Here is a 19,503-nt window from a genome sequence, read left to right as displayed (position 1 = left end):
ATTATTTTATTATCCTTAAATACTAAGGATAATAATATTTATTATTTTATTATCCTTAAATACTAAGAATAATAATATTTATTATTTTATTATTCTTAAATACTGTGGATAATAATTTTTACTGTTTTATTATCCTTAAATACTAAAGATAATAATTTCATTTTACTTTACTATCCTTAAATACCAAGAATAATAATTCTCATTATTTTATTATACAATTCGAAACACCGCAGTTCGAAAATGGCGAAACAACTCTTGTCAGAACATTTTTTTCACAATTTCCCGTAGTTCCAGAGATATATCCTAGAATTCCAGGCAAAACCTACACCCCGCATTTGAATATTTATAATTGAAACAAAAACCACGCCGCCGTGAAATCGCGTAGGAATTAATAAATAAAAGATTTCCTGTTTTTATTCGCGTATTTTACACGGTCGCCTTACAGTACGTTAACACTGTAACAGCGTCGCCGAAAACTAATGCCAGCCGCGCGCACGGCAAACCAGGTCTCGAAAGTGTTAGTGCACACATCCACATGTACGGGGTAAAATCTGTTTGCGCAATAATTATGCCGTGTCAGTCCAGCGCGAAGATTCGTCTGGTCCGACGTGGCAACGCAGCAGAATGCCTTAACCAGGTATTTCGTAGTCCGTTGTCAACGAAATGGCACGTCGAAGCGACGACAACGGTCGTCGACGTCGCGCAGATTGCGTGTGCGTGTCACAATATCAGACAAAACGTGGGTACGTCTGTTCTCGCGTGTGAGCGTGAATGCGCGCGGTCTCGCGTGCGTGCGTGCGTGCGTGCGCGCAGAAATACGGCGAACGGTGTGTGCGTGCCGGCGTGTGTGGCCGATTCTTACGTGGCCCGCGGTTCGCCTGTGTGCGTGGCCACGTGCACGTGTACGCGTGTATCGAAGTCGGAGTTAGGGGCAACGGAAAAGGGAGTAGGGGGACAATAACAGAGCCGCGTTTTCGGGCAACGACCCGTCGCCATCCCTTCAACCTCCACCCTCCCCCCTCCCCCGTTCCGTGTTCCAAACCAACCGGCAATCCACCCCTGGCCCCTTCCTTCATCTCTTTCCCTTCTTCGGTTCTTCCCACTCACACTTCACTTGTCGGGGCATTACGCTCGTTTCACCGGAAGACCATGCGCGCACACACGTAAACGAACAAATTCTTGCCACGAAAGGAGCCGGACTAGATAGAATCGCCAGATGGGATCGCGTATTTATTAGACTTCGAACCTTTTGCCATTCTTGCGCCTGCTGCGACCGTCAGGCTCTCGTTGTCTATCCGATCGACGAAAAAAGATTATGCGACACTGTGGGAATTATTATTGGGAAAAAGATATATATTGTAACACTGTGTTCACGTTGTTTGTGCCGGCCAGAATAGAAGGGTTAATGATCTTTTGATTTACGATTGCTCGGATTGTAGAGACGTATCTAGTAACGTTAATATGAAACGAAACGTTAAAAGACGACGAAGATTAACAACAAACGTTAGAAGACTTTATGAATATCGTTCTATTATTCTCAATCTATTATTTTAATTATGAAAGGATAGAAATTTTTATTTTACTTTATTTTGTTGCAATTGAGATAGAACATTTTTCTTTTGCATACAGATATATCTATTAGATTGCGGATGTTAGATATTGAGATATATATATATATATATAGAGAGAGAGAGAGAGATATTGAGATGAGTGAAACGCTTAAATAAAAAAATATATCTAAGATGTCAATTTTACTATTTTGTTTTTGTAATTTAGACGAGTTTTTTGAACACAATAGTTTACTCTTTGTTTTTATATTAATTTATAATATTATATCGTTTTTTTTGTTCATCTTCATTTGCTGCGTGCTTTTTAAATTTCCTTTCATCAAGATCTAAGCGAATCATTATCAGAGAAAAGATGAATTACTTAAGGAGAGGGAATTATATACTAAGGAGAAGGAAGCTTGGGAAAATTGCAGATCAAGTTTTATTCAAAGATTTCAATATCTTGAATTTAACACTGTTGTTTTTAAGTATAAGTAAAATTATTGTAAAGGCACAGTAATCGGGGGTAGAAACACAAGACAGTGAAAAGATTAAAAGACTTCATGAATATCGTTCCATTATTCTCAATCTGTTACTACAATTATGAAAGGAAAGAAATTTTTATTTTACTTTATTTTGTTGCAATTGAAATAGAAAGTTTTTCTTTTGCATACAGATATATCTATTAGATTGCGGATGTTTACGCAAATGCATAGTTTTCTTAGAAAATAGATATTGAGATGAGTCAAGTGCTTAAATAAAAATATATATCTAAGATGTCGATTTTATTATTTTGTTTTTGTAATTCAGACGAGTCTTTTGAACACAATAGTTTACTCTTTGGTTTTGGAAAGCATCGTTTTGTATATTTCTTTGTTCATCTTCATTTGCTACGTATTTTTTAAATTTCCTTTTAACAAGATCTAAGCGAATCATTGTCAGAGAAAAAATTAATTTCTTAAGACCTATAAAATGCTAAGGAGAAGGAAGCTTGGGAAAATTGCAGATCAAGTTTTATTCAAAGATTTCAATATCTTTAATTTAACACTGTTGTTTTTAAGTATAAGTAAAATTATTGTAAAGGCACAGCAACCGGAGGGAGGGGGCACAGTAAAACACAAAACGATGAAAAGATTAAAAGACTTCATGAATACCGTTCCATTATTCTCAATCTGTTACTCCAATTACAAAATATATAATATAATATTTTACTTTATTTTGTTGCGATTGAGTTAGAAAATTGTTCTTTCGCATACAGATTCGCAGTCCTACTGTCAATAAGGTTATATCTACGCAATGCATATTGTGTTATACCTTTATTTAACAATGTTATGTATACGTTGAAGCGTATGAACAATGAATGTCTGAACAATTGAATCTCGCGATCCGCTCTTATACTTAATTACATTAATTAGTCAACCGAGTCTATTCCGGATGTCGCTCGATGGATATCTGACACTTATCGACGTATCCAATTTTATAGTTAATCTCAATAAATGTATTATTTCTTACTAATATCTCCATTAGTCAACCCTCTACCGTGTCAGATTTATATTGGAGATTTCAAATACATAGAATCTGTTAACTATGAATATCACTTCTTTCTTTTCACTTGAAATCATACTTTGTTCTCTTGATAACAATATTTGAGTATGACAATAAATGTAGGCGCACGATAAGTATAGATTTTCTTTTTCTTCTGAAAAATTATTACTAAGGAAAAAGTTCAAATCATTGCAACCTGAATAAAAATTCTATCGCAATAGGTTCAAGGAAAATTACAATAAAATTTTCTGTTCAAACAATATTATATATTACAATAGTTACAATAATAATAATAACAATAACTATATATAACAATGATAATAATTACAATAATTATATATACAATATTATAATATTATACAAAATAATAAGGTGTATTCTTCTCCTTCGGGAGCCAATTCTCTTTCTTCTTTAAAATATTTCATACGATGACATTCTACACTAAAGTAGATAAGTCCCAATTTCCGTGCTTGTTACCAGTTTCCGTGCCCCCGGATTAAAAACGTATAGAAAAAAGAAAAGTTTTCCATATAAATTGTTACATCTACCTGAATCTTACGCGTTGACAGGTAAACATAATAAAAAGATATAGATCATCAATTTATACATAAAACTTCTTTTCCTATAGGTTTTTTAATATGGGAGCACAGAAACTGGGACATTTATTCTACTTTGGCATAAAGACCCGATCTAGTCCGCCTCTAGAATTCGAAGGGCGAGCAACGCGCGTCTAAAAATCGTTGAAAGTTTATTCGGATTAGATTGGGTCTCTGTCCGAAGGCAGCGCAGAATGTCATAGTATGAAATGTTTTCTCAAAGAAGAGAGAGCGGGCCCAGAATTGGCTCCTGAAGAAGAAGAAATCCCTGTTCGCGTTAATCAAGACAAACGCTTCCGTGATCCTAGATAAGAGGATCAACGCGGCAGCCACTGCCATGAAAAATCAAACTTGGTATCAAATCTACATAAATTTCCTGGATATGTTCGCCACGGAACAGGACATACCGAAGATCATGGAGAAGAAAGGAAGAGCGTTTCGTCCTGGGCCTGCTAGAGGACTCATCGACAAGGTTATCTGACAGGCCCTGTCTTAAAAGCTGGGATATTGAAAGGACAGTTAACCAGTTATAAATGGCGATACTCATCAGAAACAGGTAATATTATAAATATATTATATAATTGTAATATTATAAATTATTATATATATATATATATTTATTATTATATATATATAATATTATATATATATATTTATTATTATATATATATATATATATATATATATATATATATATATATATATATTATATTATATTATATATAATTGTAATATTATAAAAGTATTAAATTTGAACAAAATTTTAAAAAAATCAAATATATATAGAGGATGCTCCTGAGATTATTTGCAGTAACTTTTTCCTCAGCAAAAATGCAATCCGCGGCTTCGTTTACGAGTTATTAACGATAAACACTGACCAATAAGAGGCCAGCCTCGGCTGACGCGGACGGGCGCACGAAGCCCAGTTCCGCTGATTGGCTCGGCCAAGTCTCGCGTCAGCTGAGCTCGCCTCTAATTGGTCACTGTTTTTCGTTAATAACTCGTTAACGATGCATCGGAGAAAATTTTTGTAAAGGAAAAACTTGCTTCAAATGACCTCAGGAACCCCTCATTTCCAGATTGCGAGACATTTTTGGGACATCATGTACTATAATTATAGTAACATAGACACTTTTCAGAGACATTGCAACAGCTAACTGATTAAGGACAGTATTTAAAGACATTAAATTATTAAGATTTCTTTTGATACAGCACGTTTACTAAAATCATATTAGTGGCCTGTCTGTAAGCAACATCTCATGGACAGATTAAAGATTATTAAAAATCTGTGATTAAATCCTTGATATATATAAATAGGCGAGGAACGAAAAAAATTATCTGCAACTTTATTCCCGTTCATAGGATTTTCTATCTACCGATACCAAAAGCTAAAACTCTATTTCGCCTCAATTTTTATACAACTAATTAGAAATATGCTTCGCATAAATGTTCATATTTCGATCCATGATCGTGATTAGTTTGCGACGATAGACCGCATAATGGGAATTAATTATGGATTTTGTAAAATATTTAAGATCGATCGAGATTAGTAGAATGGGTCTGTCATTATTTTAATTACGAATTCCATTAAATCCTTCTTTACAGCCGGCTTCCTGTCGTGAACGTAACTACATAATTGTTCCAAGTTTTTAATTCGGTTCTTTCGCATTACTTCCGTGTTGCTAAATGAATCGGTAATCATGCTCGCGAGTGCTAGAAAATCGGCAGTTGCACACAATGATTTATTAAAACGCCCCCCCCCCTCCCCCACCTACCCGCTATACTCAACCCGATGAACATCAAAGCACCAACGCCGAATCCATTATTTTGCGCATGCCGCTTTTAAAAATATAGTGTGAAAAGGATTTGCATGCGCCTCGTGTAAAATCAGATATAATGCTGCTCCGAGCGCCAATAAAAGATTTGAAGATATCAGGCGAAAGAATTCCACGAAGGTCTAAACACCCCGGAAAGTATGCCCTTGCTTGCTAGCTCGCAAGTACAAAAACTGATGAAAAGGGATAACGGTATTAGCGTCGTAAAGATGAGGAACCTAGTAAGTAACAGATGTTAAACGTATACTTCGTACGTCGCGCTGCCGGTCGACGGGGTATCAGATTGGGGTGCGCCATTACGAAAACAGTGAACCTATACACACTCGTTCCTTAAACGATTTTAGAAATAGATACAGAAACTGTATACCGCGGCTCTGATTAATATTCGGACACCTTGTTAATCGCGATAACTACTTTAGAAAGAAATGGACTGAACGATTTGAATTTTTGATTAGCCGATAGAGGGACCATAATTCTAGTCCCCATAATTAGAATGATTTTTTTCAAATTTTGCTATTGCTTGGAATCACAAAGAAGAACTCTCGTTGTTTAACTTCTTTATCTGAGCTTACAACGAAAACTCCTTTGGAACTGGACTAAACGACTTGAATTTTTCATTAGCCGATAGAGGGACCATAATTCTAATTCTCATAATTAGAATGCTTTTCTTCAAATTTTGCTGTTGCTTGGAATCACAAAGAAGAACTCTCGTTGTTTAACTTCTTTATCTGAGCTTACAACGAAAACTTCTTTGGAACTGGACTAAACGACTTGAATTTTTTATTAGCCGATAGAGGGACCATAATTCTAGTCCCCATAATTAGAATGATTTTCTTCAAATTTTGCTATTGCTTGGAATCACAAAGAAGAACTCTCGTTGTTTAACTTCTTCATCTGAGCTTACAACGAAAGCTCCTTTGGAATTGGACTAAACGACTTGAATTTTGGATTAGCTGATAGAGGGACCATAATTCTGGTCCCCATAATTAGAATGATTTTCTTCAAATTTTGCTATTGCTTGGAATCACAAAGAAGAACTCTCGTTGTTTAACTTCTTTATCTGAGCTTACAACGAAAACTCCTTTGGAACTGGACTAAATGACTTGAATTTTTTATTAACCGATAGAGGGATCATAATTCTAGTTCTCATAATTAGAATGCTTTTATTTAAATTTTGCTGTTGCTTGGAATCGCAAAGAAGAACTCTCGTTGTTTAACTTCTTTATCTGAGCTTACAACGAAAACTCCTTTGGAACTGGACTAAACGACTTGAATTTTTGATTAGCTGATAGAGGGATCATAATTCTAGTTCTCATAATTAGAATGCTTTTATTTAAATTTTGCTGTTGCTTGGAATCGCAAAGAAGAACTCTCGTTGTTTAACTTCTTCATCTGAGCTTACAACGAAAGCTCCTTTGGAACTGGACTAAACGACTTGAATTTTTTATTAGCCGATAGAGGGACCATAATTCTAGTCCCCATAATTAGAATGATTTTCTTCAAATTTTGCTATTGCTTGGAATCACAAAGAAGAACTCTCGTTGTTTAACTTCTTTATCTGAGCTTACAACGAAAGCTCCTTTGGAATTGGACTAAACGACTTGAATTTTGGATTAGCTGATAGAGGGACCATAATTCTAGTCCCCATAATTAGAATGATTTTCTTCAAATTTTGCTATTGCTTGGGATCACAAAGAAGAACTCTCATTGTTTAACTTCTTCATCTGAGCTTACAACGAAAACTCCTTTGGAACTGGACTAAACGACTTGAATTTTTGATTAGCTGATAGAGGGACCATAATTCTAGTCCCCATAATTAGAATGATTTTCTTCAAATTTTGCTATTGCTTGGAATCACAAAGAAGAACTCTCATTGTTTAACTTCTTTATCTGAGCTTACAACGAAAATTTAAAAAATGTGCTCTGTAGATCTCGTTAATTTATATGCTTGTTGAAAATTTCATCGAAATCGGTTGATCTTTATATCAGCTGTTTTTTGGCTTTTTAAATCTTCGTTACAGGTTCAGATGAAAAAGTTAAAAAAGCATGAGTTTTTTTAAATGTTTGCTTCAGAAATTTTTGTGAAGCCAAGCAATGCAAAATTAAAAGAAAGAAGCATTCTAGTTATGGTTTAGTAGACTGACTCCCTCTATCATCTAAAAACAATCCAAGTAAACTGGTCCAGTTCTAAAAAAGTTACTGCGTTTTAAAAGGTGTCCAAGTATTAATCGGGGTCGCTGTACATGAAGGTTTTGTCAATCTCGAACGGACGGAACTATAAAAAGAAGCATACGCGGCACTAATAAATCTTTTGTTATCTCCTTCTCTCATCAAAATTGAAAGATCACTTCACAAAATATGTAACACATATTTATCGTTCATGCTTACATTGATTCCAGCGCAAACAATATTTTTGGTCATTTTTGCATTAAAAATCAACTAAAGTATATTTCAATAGGCGAACGAATTAAATATACATAACACATTGCTTGCATTAAACTTTTTATAACCGTTTCATTCAGTAGTATCACGTGAGTCACTATTTTCTAGTGATTATAATCATATAAAATATAATCATAGAAAATATAATCATATTTTCTATAGATTATAATCATATTCAATACGAATTAAACGATTCTTGCTTTAAAAAAAAATCACTTAAAATCGTTAACAAATTCCTTGTGCCATGCTTTCAATTTGTGAGTTTATATATCGAATAGAATTAATTAATTCCATTACAAAACTGATTTTCGCGCAGTTCTATAATTTCGGCCACCGGCACGAAAAAAGAGCCGCTCCGTCGAAAAGAAAAATAGCCGCGAATCTGCCACGCTAAATAGAAATTTAGCAGTTGAAAGCCGGCGAATTTCGCCCGCATTCGGGTTACCTCGCAAAGGATGAAGTCGCCAAAGGTCCATCGATCCGCGTCCCCACAGTTCCAAAATGATTCGAGTATGGCACGCGACCCGTTGACCCATTTGGAGCGCCGCGTTTCGATGACCGCATAACTAACCGACACGTGAAATTACGTCGACGGAGGATTGCGCGATGCATTATTTGCTCGGCTACGACAAAACGAGTTATTGTATCGACGCGACGCGCGACGTCGGCCGTCCGTCGGATTCCATCCGAGCCGTTGTCCGTGCCGTCCAGCCGTGACGGGCATAAAAACGAGCAGGACGACGACAAGGACGACGACGAGGAGGAGAAGAAGGAGGACGACGACGAAGAAGAGGACGAACGGCGCTGACATCGAAGACAACGACGACGTCTATGACATCGGAAGACAACGGCGATGGCGGCGGGAACGGCGACGGCGACCAGGAGAATTTCTGAGGGGCCAATTATCTCTTTTCCCGGGGCAAAGTTTTACGCTCGATCCCGAATATTATCGTCCCTCCAGCCCGTTGTCTGACGAGGCCGGTGTGAACGAACTCTACTTTGGGGTTTGCCCGGCCCCCGCCTCTCCTCCCGAGCCCCTGGCCGCCCCCCTGGCCACCCCCTGGCCACCCCGTTCCCAGTCCTTCAAACCGTCGCGCTATCCCCCCGGCTCCCGGTAGTAAAGTTGGCCAGCCAGACGGATATTCGGCGACGTGCGTGCACGGTGTCCCCAAGGAGGGGTTGATGGGACGACAGCCGGAAGGGGTGGAACGCCCAGCGGAGGGTGAACTGCGTTTGTCAACAGAATTCGACCTCCTGCACGGGGCCCACCCCGACAAAGGCCGGACACTCTGGATTAATTATTGTAATTATATCATCTCTCTTTTGCGAATCGCATGCACAGCTTTCGGCTATACGAGCAGTAATTGACTGGACGCGCCGCGCCGGAAACTTTGCCGAATGAGGAACCGTGTGCGACGAGTCCAGCGAATAAATTCCGGCTCGCCGTTCTGTCTTCGCGGCTCGGATACCGCGGCTCGCGAAACTGTTCGAACACCTTTTAAAACGCCTTTCGAACACCTATCGAAATGAGAATCAAATCGTTTCCATTTCTTTTTTTCGCGAGGAAAACCGAACAGATTTAATGGGACGCTTGAAAAGATCGGCATGATTTTGATAAAGGTATTATTTTGGTACCTTGTTACTATGGAACTGCACAGAAACCGATATATTATGGAAAACGTTGCAAAACCGAAATGTATATACAGGGTGTTCCATAATTATGTTCTTCGATTATTTATTTATTGTGCGACTTCGATTTTGTTGCGATTTTAGAAAGGCTAGTTTATTAGACAATGTCGACGACATTCTTTTTCGAAATTGCAATTGATTCGAGCGATAAATACAGAAAGAAAATCACGTTTTTTAATTTATTTAACCGAGCTTGGAGCGAAAATTTCAACAACGCGTTTTCTAGGTCTTTGTAACAGCGTCGAAATTAACGCTAAAAATTGATTGAATTTATTTAGAACTTGACCAATTTTTCTACTTCTAATAATTCTTCGAATGAATAAATTTGTTTAATGAATTCCGATGAAAATTGTGAAATTGTGGAAATCATAGCTTCTTCACGATTTTCGAACGATTTCGAAATTTCCAGCTTGCATAGAAATTCTAGAGATCTACGAGAAATACATTGTTGAAATTTTCGTCTTAATTCCAGACAAAATATTTAAAAGACATAAATATTTTATTTCTTTTTTTTTGCCATTTGAAGTAATTGTCCTCGAAAAAGAAATCTTTTAGACATTGCCTGGTAAACTAATCTCATTGAACATCTCCAAATAATTCAAGTCATTTCGTTCAATGCGAACAAACTTATTCCTTTTTAAATGGTGTTCGAACTCTCATGAGTCACTGTATGGACACGCGTTGGCGAAACTTCCGTAATACCACCCTGCTTTTTCAGACAGACAGTTTCGACGCTTATAACGTGTCCTGCTTGTTCCCCGATATGAGATCACGGTTTAAGGAGATCGCGGTGCGCGATAATCTGTTCATCTCAGTCAAACTCATTTAACCCAGTTTCAGAACGATGTCGAATTTTCATTACTGAAGTATGCACTTCTAGGCGAATCACATTTTTTATTTTGTTCCTGTCATTTTTGCTCCGATACAAATCCATTGTGTCGTGACTGGAAAATAAATTTTATACGTATTTATAATAAATTCAACGATCGTTTCACAGGTTCTCCATGTTATACTTATATTACATTATACATTATATTACATTATACTTATATTACATTATACATTATATATTACATTATACTTATATTACATTATACATTATATTACATTATACTTATATTACATTATACATTATATTACATTATACTTATATTACATTATACATTATATTACATTGTACTTATATTACATTATACATTATATTACATACTTATATTACATTATACATTATATTTCATTATACTTATATTACATTATACATTATATTACATTATACTTATATTACATTATACATTATATTACATTATACTTATATTACATTGTACATTATATTACATTGTACTTATATTACATTATACATTATATTACATTATACTTATATTACATTATACTTATATTACATTATACATTATATTACATTATACTTATATTACATTATACATTATATTACATTGTACTTATATTACATTATACATTATATTACATTATACTTATATTACATTATACATTATATTTCATTATACTTATATTACATTATACATTATATTACATAAATCGATTGTGACAAAGCAACCTCGAAAATCTGATATTCTGTACGATTTATTGCTTATTCTCTTATTTATTGTTGAAAGACTATGTATTCCAGATTGCTGAAATCGCCTAAATACGCACCAGGAATAAAAACGTATCACAAACAATTCGAAAGGAAGCTATGGTGGCTCTAAAATCTCTGGGAGATTTTATTCATCCACAAACTGAATGTTACTATTATATTATGATAGTAATCTTCCTCCCACTGTACGATTTTTTAAACCCTTTTTGCACATCTTCAAAAATAATGAATACGTTTAACGTGATTCACATTATTGTCACATGTTATATACGTATATTTGCAATTCAAATAATTGTTATTAATATGTGTACGAACAGTGTTCAAGCAACAAAACCTCCCTAATTTCGACAAGGAGACTTCGATAATAGATTTTCAAATTACATGCGTCCCACCAGCAACCATAGAACACTCGAATTCCTCTCGAGAATAATTAATTCACTAAATTTCCTTAAATTCGATTTTTCTTTCCAGGTCCTGAAAGGGTTAAGCATCGTTTCAACCAAAAGTCCGTGTGCTTTATTTCACGCGTTACTGCCCAGTGATCAACGCGTTACGGATCTCAGCAAACATTGGATCGATCAAATCTTTACGGAATAATATTTAGTTCGTTTATCAAGCGTTCACTCGGCTCCCCGGCTTTGCGCTTCAAAGCGGAAGCGCATTATTGCAAAGCGTCGCATGATTTGTAGCAAAGTAAATGCGAGCAAGTCGGCGGAATAGGAAGAGGGCGGGCGGCGGGGCGCGGGCTGGTATCGCAGCAATAACACAAATAAAACACCGACTTATACTATCCTCAATTCCTGACACCGCCTCGGACTTATGTTCGAGAACTGAATTCTGGACACGCTCGAGCGGCCATAGTGGACGAACGATAAAAAGCGAAAAACGTGGCGGCGTTTTATTCCTCGGCCGACGCTCCGTACGTGTGCGCGAACGTGCGCGCTTGTGCACGTTTGTACGTGCGTGTGTGTGCGCGCGCGCGCGCGGGCGCGCGAGCGTGTTGTCCGTTCACAGAGCTTCGCGAAAGCTCCAAGAAAATTCCGTTTACGGACAACGTGCTGTGTGAACAAAGTTGAGAGAGAGCTTGCTTGGCAGGCGCGTATCCGTGGTGCGTGCGCGAAGCCCTCGAGAGTGGACTACCACCTACAACCCCTTAAAAGAACGGAGGAACGAGAGTAACGCGGTGAACACGGGATGGACCGAGATTTAGACGGTATAAAACCGAGTATAAAAGCCGATGCGGGGGAAGAATATAAACAAATGTGTATCTGCATGAAATTGAAAACTTTTCACGAGTTAGTAACTTCGTCGTAACACCTCGAATGTAAGCTTCGGAACGGTACGCGAGCATTCGTTCAATTTCCCCCTGTATTATGTTCTATCGTACGCCGCGAGGTTATAAGGGCATGTCTTCTCGCACGTGAGCGGAAAAATCATCGCTGAAAATTCAAGTTCCCGATATAATCGAACGCGTGATTTCTAATAGGTTATCTGTTTTAATTTAGCCTCGACATTAGAAATCTCGGTTGTCCGATTTTCGACGCGACCGACGAACGAAGAATAACGAACGATCTTTTTGTCTTTATTTGCGATTAGACGGTACGTTTTTATACAGGGTGTCCCAGGTTTTGATGTTCAAACTTTGTCAGTATATTCTATGGCACAAGATATGAAAAAAATGTTATGTGAACATAGGAAATGTAGAGCTTTATTAAGAAGTTATAACAAAAATTCAGAATAGGAATGGTAATCAACTAAAAAAAAAATAAAAAATAAAAAGAAATCTTCGATCGATGTCAATCATGTATTGTCAACAACGGTTATTAATACGTTTCGAAATGTATTAATGAACACAGCTTACATAAACACACGGCATGTGCTGATCTATTCGAGCCAATGCTCGCAGTAACAGCAAGTTGATTACTATTGCTATTCTGAATTTTTGTTATACCTTCTTAACACGTTCCGTGCCACGTGTACCATCGATGGTACACGCTTGCATGTTTACTTAGTGAACTGAACAAATTGTTTACAAGAAATTTAGAACCGAAGAATCAATTTCCACCGCAAGAATGGGCGTTGATAAGTTTTTGTTACGTTGTTATGTGTACGAGAATTAATAATTGCACGTAATACATCAAGTTTTAGTAAAATATCAAAGTGTGAAGATTCGAGTAAAAAAAGCTCGGCACGGAACGTGTTAATAAAGCTCTATATGACCTATGTTTACATAACATTGTTTTCTTACTTTGTGCCATAGAATACACTAACAAAGTTTGAACATTAAAACCTGGGACACCCTGTATATTCACGACGATAATGACTAACAAGCGAAATACCGAGGTGCAGAGACAATCGTTGAACTTCTTTCGCAGCTACGTTTATCGGCAATTCTTCGTCCTTGATCGTTTCTCTAATTAAACGAAACGATATTTGTTTCTTGCACGTTTTCATTTGCTTTCGCTCCTGGATTTTAAAAACGGAAGAATCAAATTTTATTTTTATTTAGTAAAATAAGAAATTTATTTAGTAAAATAAAGAAAGAAATTTCTGGCGAAGATGTCACGAGATGTACGTTTTAATTAAGGGAAAATGTTTTTTGAGGGAAAGTTTTTTAATGGATATCGTTGAATAATCTTTAGTAAAAATTATTTCTCACGTTTTACACGGTAAAACTTGTAATTTCTATGTAATCGCTTTACGACTTTTGCTGTAGCGATCACAAAATTAATTCGATGTATTGTGTAATGCAAAATATCTGTAAAAACAGTGTAAACTTATTAATAAAAAAATTCGCACTGCTGCATACGATCATTTTTCGGAAAGCTTTCATTTTACACAAAGATCCGGTATTTATTTATAATCTTGTTACAATGAAATCGATCGACTTTGTATAAAGAAAACATCACACATTTCACACCTAAGAATCTGAAAAACATAATTACGCTCACTATGGTTTAAACTTTAGATAACGATCGCGAAGATTTCACGAAAAATTTGCATCTTTTAACAAGTTAATTTTCACGCTGGTTTTGTTAACCCTCGGACCGCGATCCGGTCGCCGCCGGGTCACTTTTGACCCATATCAAAAGCAACAAGCGTAGCCGATACACCGAGCCCTTCGTTCCCATTTTTTTACATCGTCGGAAACACGTGTCGAAAGCGACCCAGCATAGCCGTTCGAGAGTCAATCGTCGCATAGAACAGAAAAATCAAATCCTACATGCTTAAACAATTAAACAAATTTCATTGAAGTTTGCTGTCATAACGCATCGCCATAGGAAACACGATTCGAACGTGAAGCCGTATAAAAAGCTCTCGAAATAGAATCGAGAGTCGTTCGTCATGCATGCTCGTTGCGCATGTAAGAAGTCGTCGCGAGTGGGTAAGCACGACATAAGAATTCCGCAGAGTTGGGGCAGGGAGGAGAGGGGGATGAAGATTTTCGATAAAATCAAAACAGCAGCGCGCGAAGAAACTGCGAAGTGTAACACGACGTCGTGGAAACGGTTAACGCCGTCAAAGGATCTCCGGGAAATAAGCTCGCCGCTGTCATTTTCGCGGAGAAACGAAGCCGGCCGCTTGCGTATTAGAACAATAGTTCGCACGAACCACGATTACATCCACGATTACATCGAATTCCCAGAGACCGAACGAAAGGAAACCGCCGCGTCGCGACACCGTCGATGCGGAAAGGATTGATTTCCCCCCGGCCGACGTTCTCCCGAAAACGTAGAAACGCTCGGTGAATTAGCAGAAAACGGAGCATCGGCTTCGCGGAAATCTTAAGAGCGCGCCCCGAGTACAGAAACGCGGCCGACTTGAAACTTTAAACTCGCTTCCGGCCGCCGGAACCCGTGTCTTTTACGCCGGTCCCCGGCGATATTTTAAGAGTGACGTAACGGTGATGCTTGAAATTTTTACACTGCCGTAAAGCGCGCGACTGTTAACAGGCCCTGAAATCCGTGGAACGGTGATCGCGGAATGCGCGGCCCGTTCTTTACGAGACGGCTGCTTCGTTCTCAAAAGTTCGCTCCTTCTACTAGATTTCAGCGCGAGTCGATGATTAGATGAACTCGCGCGAGTCGGCTGAAACAGAGCCGATCGTCCCGTAAAAAACGACGGAGAAGCGTCGGAGAGCGTGGAAACGACGGAGAGACGCTTGTCGAACGCTCCTCCGTCGCGATCGCTTTCCGAATAATTTTCAGCCCTCGAAGCGTCGTAGAAATCGGCGAGTCGAACGGGAACGCGGTCGCTTAATGCGATCGACCGGTCGGTTTCCGTTTGATCGCCGGACCGAGGTCGGCCTCGCAACGAACAATAAGCGATCGGTTCGGAGTAAATCGTCGGCCGGGGCATCGCCGAAAACGGCTCGAAGTAATAAGGAAAATCTAGCGATAAGTCGCGGGGGGTTGGGAGCGGAGCCGAGCGGAGCAGAGCGGAGCGGAGGTCAGAGACGCACACTAACGGTGCGTGCGTGAAAGGTTGGCTGGATGGGTGACCACCGGGGTGGCCACCCCCTGGGGGTAGAAGGAGGCGAGCGTGGAAGTGGGCAGAGGTTTGGATAGGACGCGGAGAAGGAGGAGGTGGCGGCGGAGGAGGAGGAGAAGGAGGAAGGCAGGGGGTTGGCAGGGTCGTCTGGATAAGAGAGGGGCAGCGGGGGATGCCGGGTGAGAGAGCGGGTTGCGTCTGGTAGCGCGACTTGACCCCGGTTGACCCGAGACTCCTCTTTCCTCTGCCTCCACCTCCTCTTCTTCCCACCATCCTACCTCTAGCCTTCCTCTCCCGTCCTCCTACCTCTCTAGCCTCATCCACCCCTGACGTCCCGCTTCGCGTCTTGCCATCCCCTCGCTGCCATGGGTAATTATTGATGTGTCCGCCGCCGTCGCTGCCGCCGCCGCCGCCGCCACTACCACCACTACCACCACTACCACTACCACCACCACCACCACCACCACTAGCACTGCCGCTGCCGCCACCGCCGCCGACGCCGCCGACGCCACCGTTGCCGCCACTGCCGCCGCCGCCACCGCCGCCGCCTACGCGCTCTTCGGGATGGTGCAGAACCGGAAGAGAGGGGCGGGGAACGCGAGGCGAGGCAGAGGAAAGGGTGCGTGTACGCATCCGTCCTGAATGAATGTGTACGCGCCAACACCCTCGCGGAACATGCGAGACACGCCAAGTTCAGGTATTTCCTCGTGCTCTGCCCTCCTCCCCTCTCTGCCGAACGTCTGCTCGGAAATAGAGATAAAGTCCCACCCGCCGGCACGCTCCACTTTTCGGCTACGCTGACGCACACGAACAACGGTCACTCGAAACTGCACCCCATGCGTCTTTCGTGCTCCAGCGCCAAGAAATTTAAGAGTGCCGCGGACGTGATACGGATTGCGTATCGAGAGACGTGTTTATCGCCGCCGAAATTCTTTGATAAATATCCGCGCGATCTCGAGCGGCCCGCTTGCGCGGCGCAGATCCTGCGAAATTGATTGTCTCGTAATTTGATGGATTTGTTTGAAACGGCGGATCGATCGGTAGCGTGCCATCCGCGAGAACCACGCGAGTAATCTTGTTTCAACCCTTCGCACTCGAAGCCGAATTTTTACGAGAAATTCAAGATAGTTTTACTGATCCATGGTTTTTACAGTTTACATGACCTTGTGCATTTTGTGCATGTGAAATTGAATATATCGTGAACTATTGCGACCTCTTTAGTTCTTTAGATGCAAACAAATTTGATAAAATTATTTTGAGACGCGACGTAACAATTCTTAGCGGCGCCTCGGTGTCGCCACTCGAGCGCAAAGGGCTGAACGAAATTGCTGCCGAAATTGCAGCGGGTTCTTCATTTCCTGAAAGGCTATTTAAACAGGTTTATGTTTATCTTGTCGTCGTACGTGATTTTTTATCGTTTTATAGGTTGGACACGGAGAGACGAGTAGTTGGAACAACGAGAGATCGACGAAAGATGGAAAATGTGTCCAAACACGGAGGCCAGAGGACCTTTGGAAGCTTTGTTTAGAGATTGTTATTGTGTAATATATAAATCACACTGTTTCGAAAGGTCGTGGCAGAATCGCCTAAAATGAACTCTTTTCATTCGTCACCCGTGTCGAACGTAGTAATCCCTTCGCGTGATTACTTACAATTAGACCAACTGCGAACTACTTTCCTGCGAATTAATTCCATTTCCCGACAGTTTCTGTCGAATGGAACTCCTCAAATCCTGATCGTTATGGTTGTAATGCGACAAGATCAAAACTTTCAAAAATGAAAGCCGTAGTATGTATGTATATGGTGCATATACGCGTGTAGATCTGCAAGATTATGGCTTCCTTTGATAAATAAGTGTCCAACGCATATTATTTTTCTGCTAAGTTGATTTCATATCGAATCGCTAAATTATTGGAAATTATTGAGTAAGATTCGTGCGAATTAAATGTTTATTATCTATATATTGCTGCTAATAAACATTTAATCCGCACGAATCTTACTCAATAATTTCCAATAATTTAGCGATTCGATATGAAATCAATTTAGCAGAAAAATAATATGCGTTGAACACTTATTTATCAAAGGAAGCCATAATCTTGCAGATCTACACGCGCTATTGCTGCTTTGAACTGGAATAAATTTATGACAACTTAGACTATTTATGACAATTTATGACTAATATATTTTTCACACGGTTGCTTCGATGACTTGACAGATCATCGAGTCAACGAAACTTAAAAATACCAATTCCATTTGTATAATTACAATTCCATATTATTCTGAATCACAGATTAACCCTAACTTCTATTTTTAAATTATTTAGCTTAAAAATACTGTTTTCTTTAAAGTAAAAAAAGCTATTTAGTTCAAAGTTATACTGATCCTATGCGAGATCGCGTCGACAAGGTTATTTTATGTAGGAAAAGTGACAACGGCATCGTACATGCAGAGATTACATAAGTAGCCGAGCGCAAATTATTTCAGTAATTACCTATTGTACACATAGTTTCAAACCGCTCGCATTTTCCAAGTTCATTCGCGTGGATTACTTTAAAAAAAAAAAAGAAAAAAGTAAATTAATGGCTTCTTTGATGTTACACGGTACTTTTTTTCTTTTCCGTTTTTTTACCGTTCGCTGGCAACAATACGCCACGGTTGGCCAGGAAAGTGTAAAGCGAAGTCTAGATGTAGAACTAGCTGTAGTGCGTGTATGCAATGGCACGCAGTCACCGTGAACGATCACGTGCGTTCCATTCCATCTTCGAAGATAAATTTGCAATACCAAATTACTCATCCTCTTATCTTAATCACGACACACGCAGATTAAGTCCGAATAAATTTGTCAGATTAATTGGCACAAACGGAGAGACTTTCGCAAACTGTGAAATCAAATTTATTTTCCACATAGGCGATCTTTAAATGATCTATTTATTTTTGCAAAAATTTCCTTCATGGCAAACGTCTACTCGAAAGCTCCATTTTGGGCATACAATTGATAATTTCTATAAAGAGATAAGATTTATATAAATTATATAAAACTTCTATAATATAACTTCTATAAATAAATTAAAATTTGCATTAACAATAAAAATTTAAATGATCTATTTATTTTTGCAAAAATTTCCTTTATGGCAAACGTCTACTCGAAAGCTCCACATTTTGGGCATACAATTGATAATTTCTATAAAGAGATAAGATTTATATAAATTATATAAAACTTCTATAAATAAATTAAAATTTGCATTAACAATAAAAATTTAAATGATCTATTTATTTTTGCAAAAATTTCCTTTATGGCAAACGTCTACTCGAAAAAGCTCCATTTTGGGCATACAATTGATAATTTCTATAAAGAGATAAGATTTATATTATATTATAAAATATATAAAAATTCTATAATATGTGTAACTTCTATAATATAATATAACTTTTATAAATAAATTAAAATTTGCATTAACAATACATCGTCACTTCATCCACTTCCTTACGGTATAAAAGAGTGAAAGGTCATATATATATATATACTTTATTGTTTTAATTATAACAAGCAATTAACAGATATACCAACCAAAATGACTTTTCGATAGCCTAAAGTAACTTTTTCTTTAACCCTTAAAATTACGATTACTTATTTAATGCGCAAGTAATGACGTTTCTTTTTCTGCAAATCTTTAAGTTGAGCCTTTCAAGTGTAAAGCTGATTAAAACTTAACGTTCTCAAGCATTTAGCTAGCGAATATTGTAAT

At 38.5% G+C, this 19,503-nt stretch overlaps 2 long non-coding RNA genes across 2 annotated transcripts; both read left to right on the top strand.

Moving 5' to 3' along the window:
• The first annotated feature begins 4,000 nt into the window (after positions 1–4,000).
• LOC143259642 (uncharacterized) lies at positions 4,001–14,072 on the top strand. The gene is made up of 2 exons (XR_013033660.1): positions 4,001–4,244; positions 11,738–14,072. It is a non-coding gene; the product is annotated as an uncharacterized LOC143259642 (long non-coding RNA).
• Positions 14,073–16,093: 2,021 nt separating this feature from the next.
• On the top strand, positions 16,094–17,628 carry LOC117218890 (uncharacterized). The gene is made up of 2 exons (XR_004489907.2): positions 16,094–16,454; positions 17,183–17,628. It is a non-coding gene; the product is annotated as an uncharacterized LOC117218890 (long non-coding RNA).
• The last annotated feature ends 1,875 nt before the right edge of the window (positions 17,629–19,503 follow it).

This window comes from Megalopta genalis, chromosome 6, assembly GCF_051020955.1.
Source record: "Megalopta genalis isolate 19385.01 chromosome 6, iyMegGena1_principal, whole genome shotgun sequence".
Classification (NCBI taxonomy): domain Eukaryota; kingdom Metazoa; phylum Arthropoda; class Insecta; order Hymenoptera; family Halictidae; genus Megalopta; species Megalopta genalis.
Note: the sequence above shows the minus strand (reverse complement) of the source record. Positions and strands in the feature narration are given on the sequence as shown.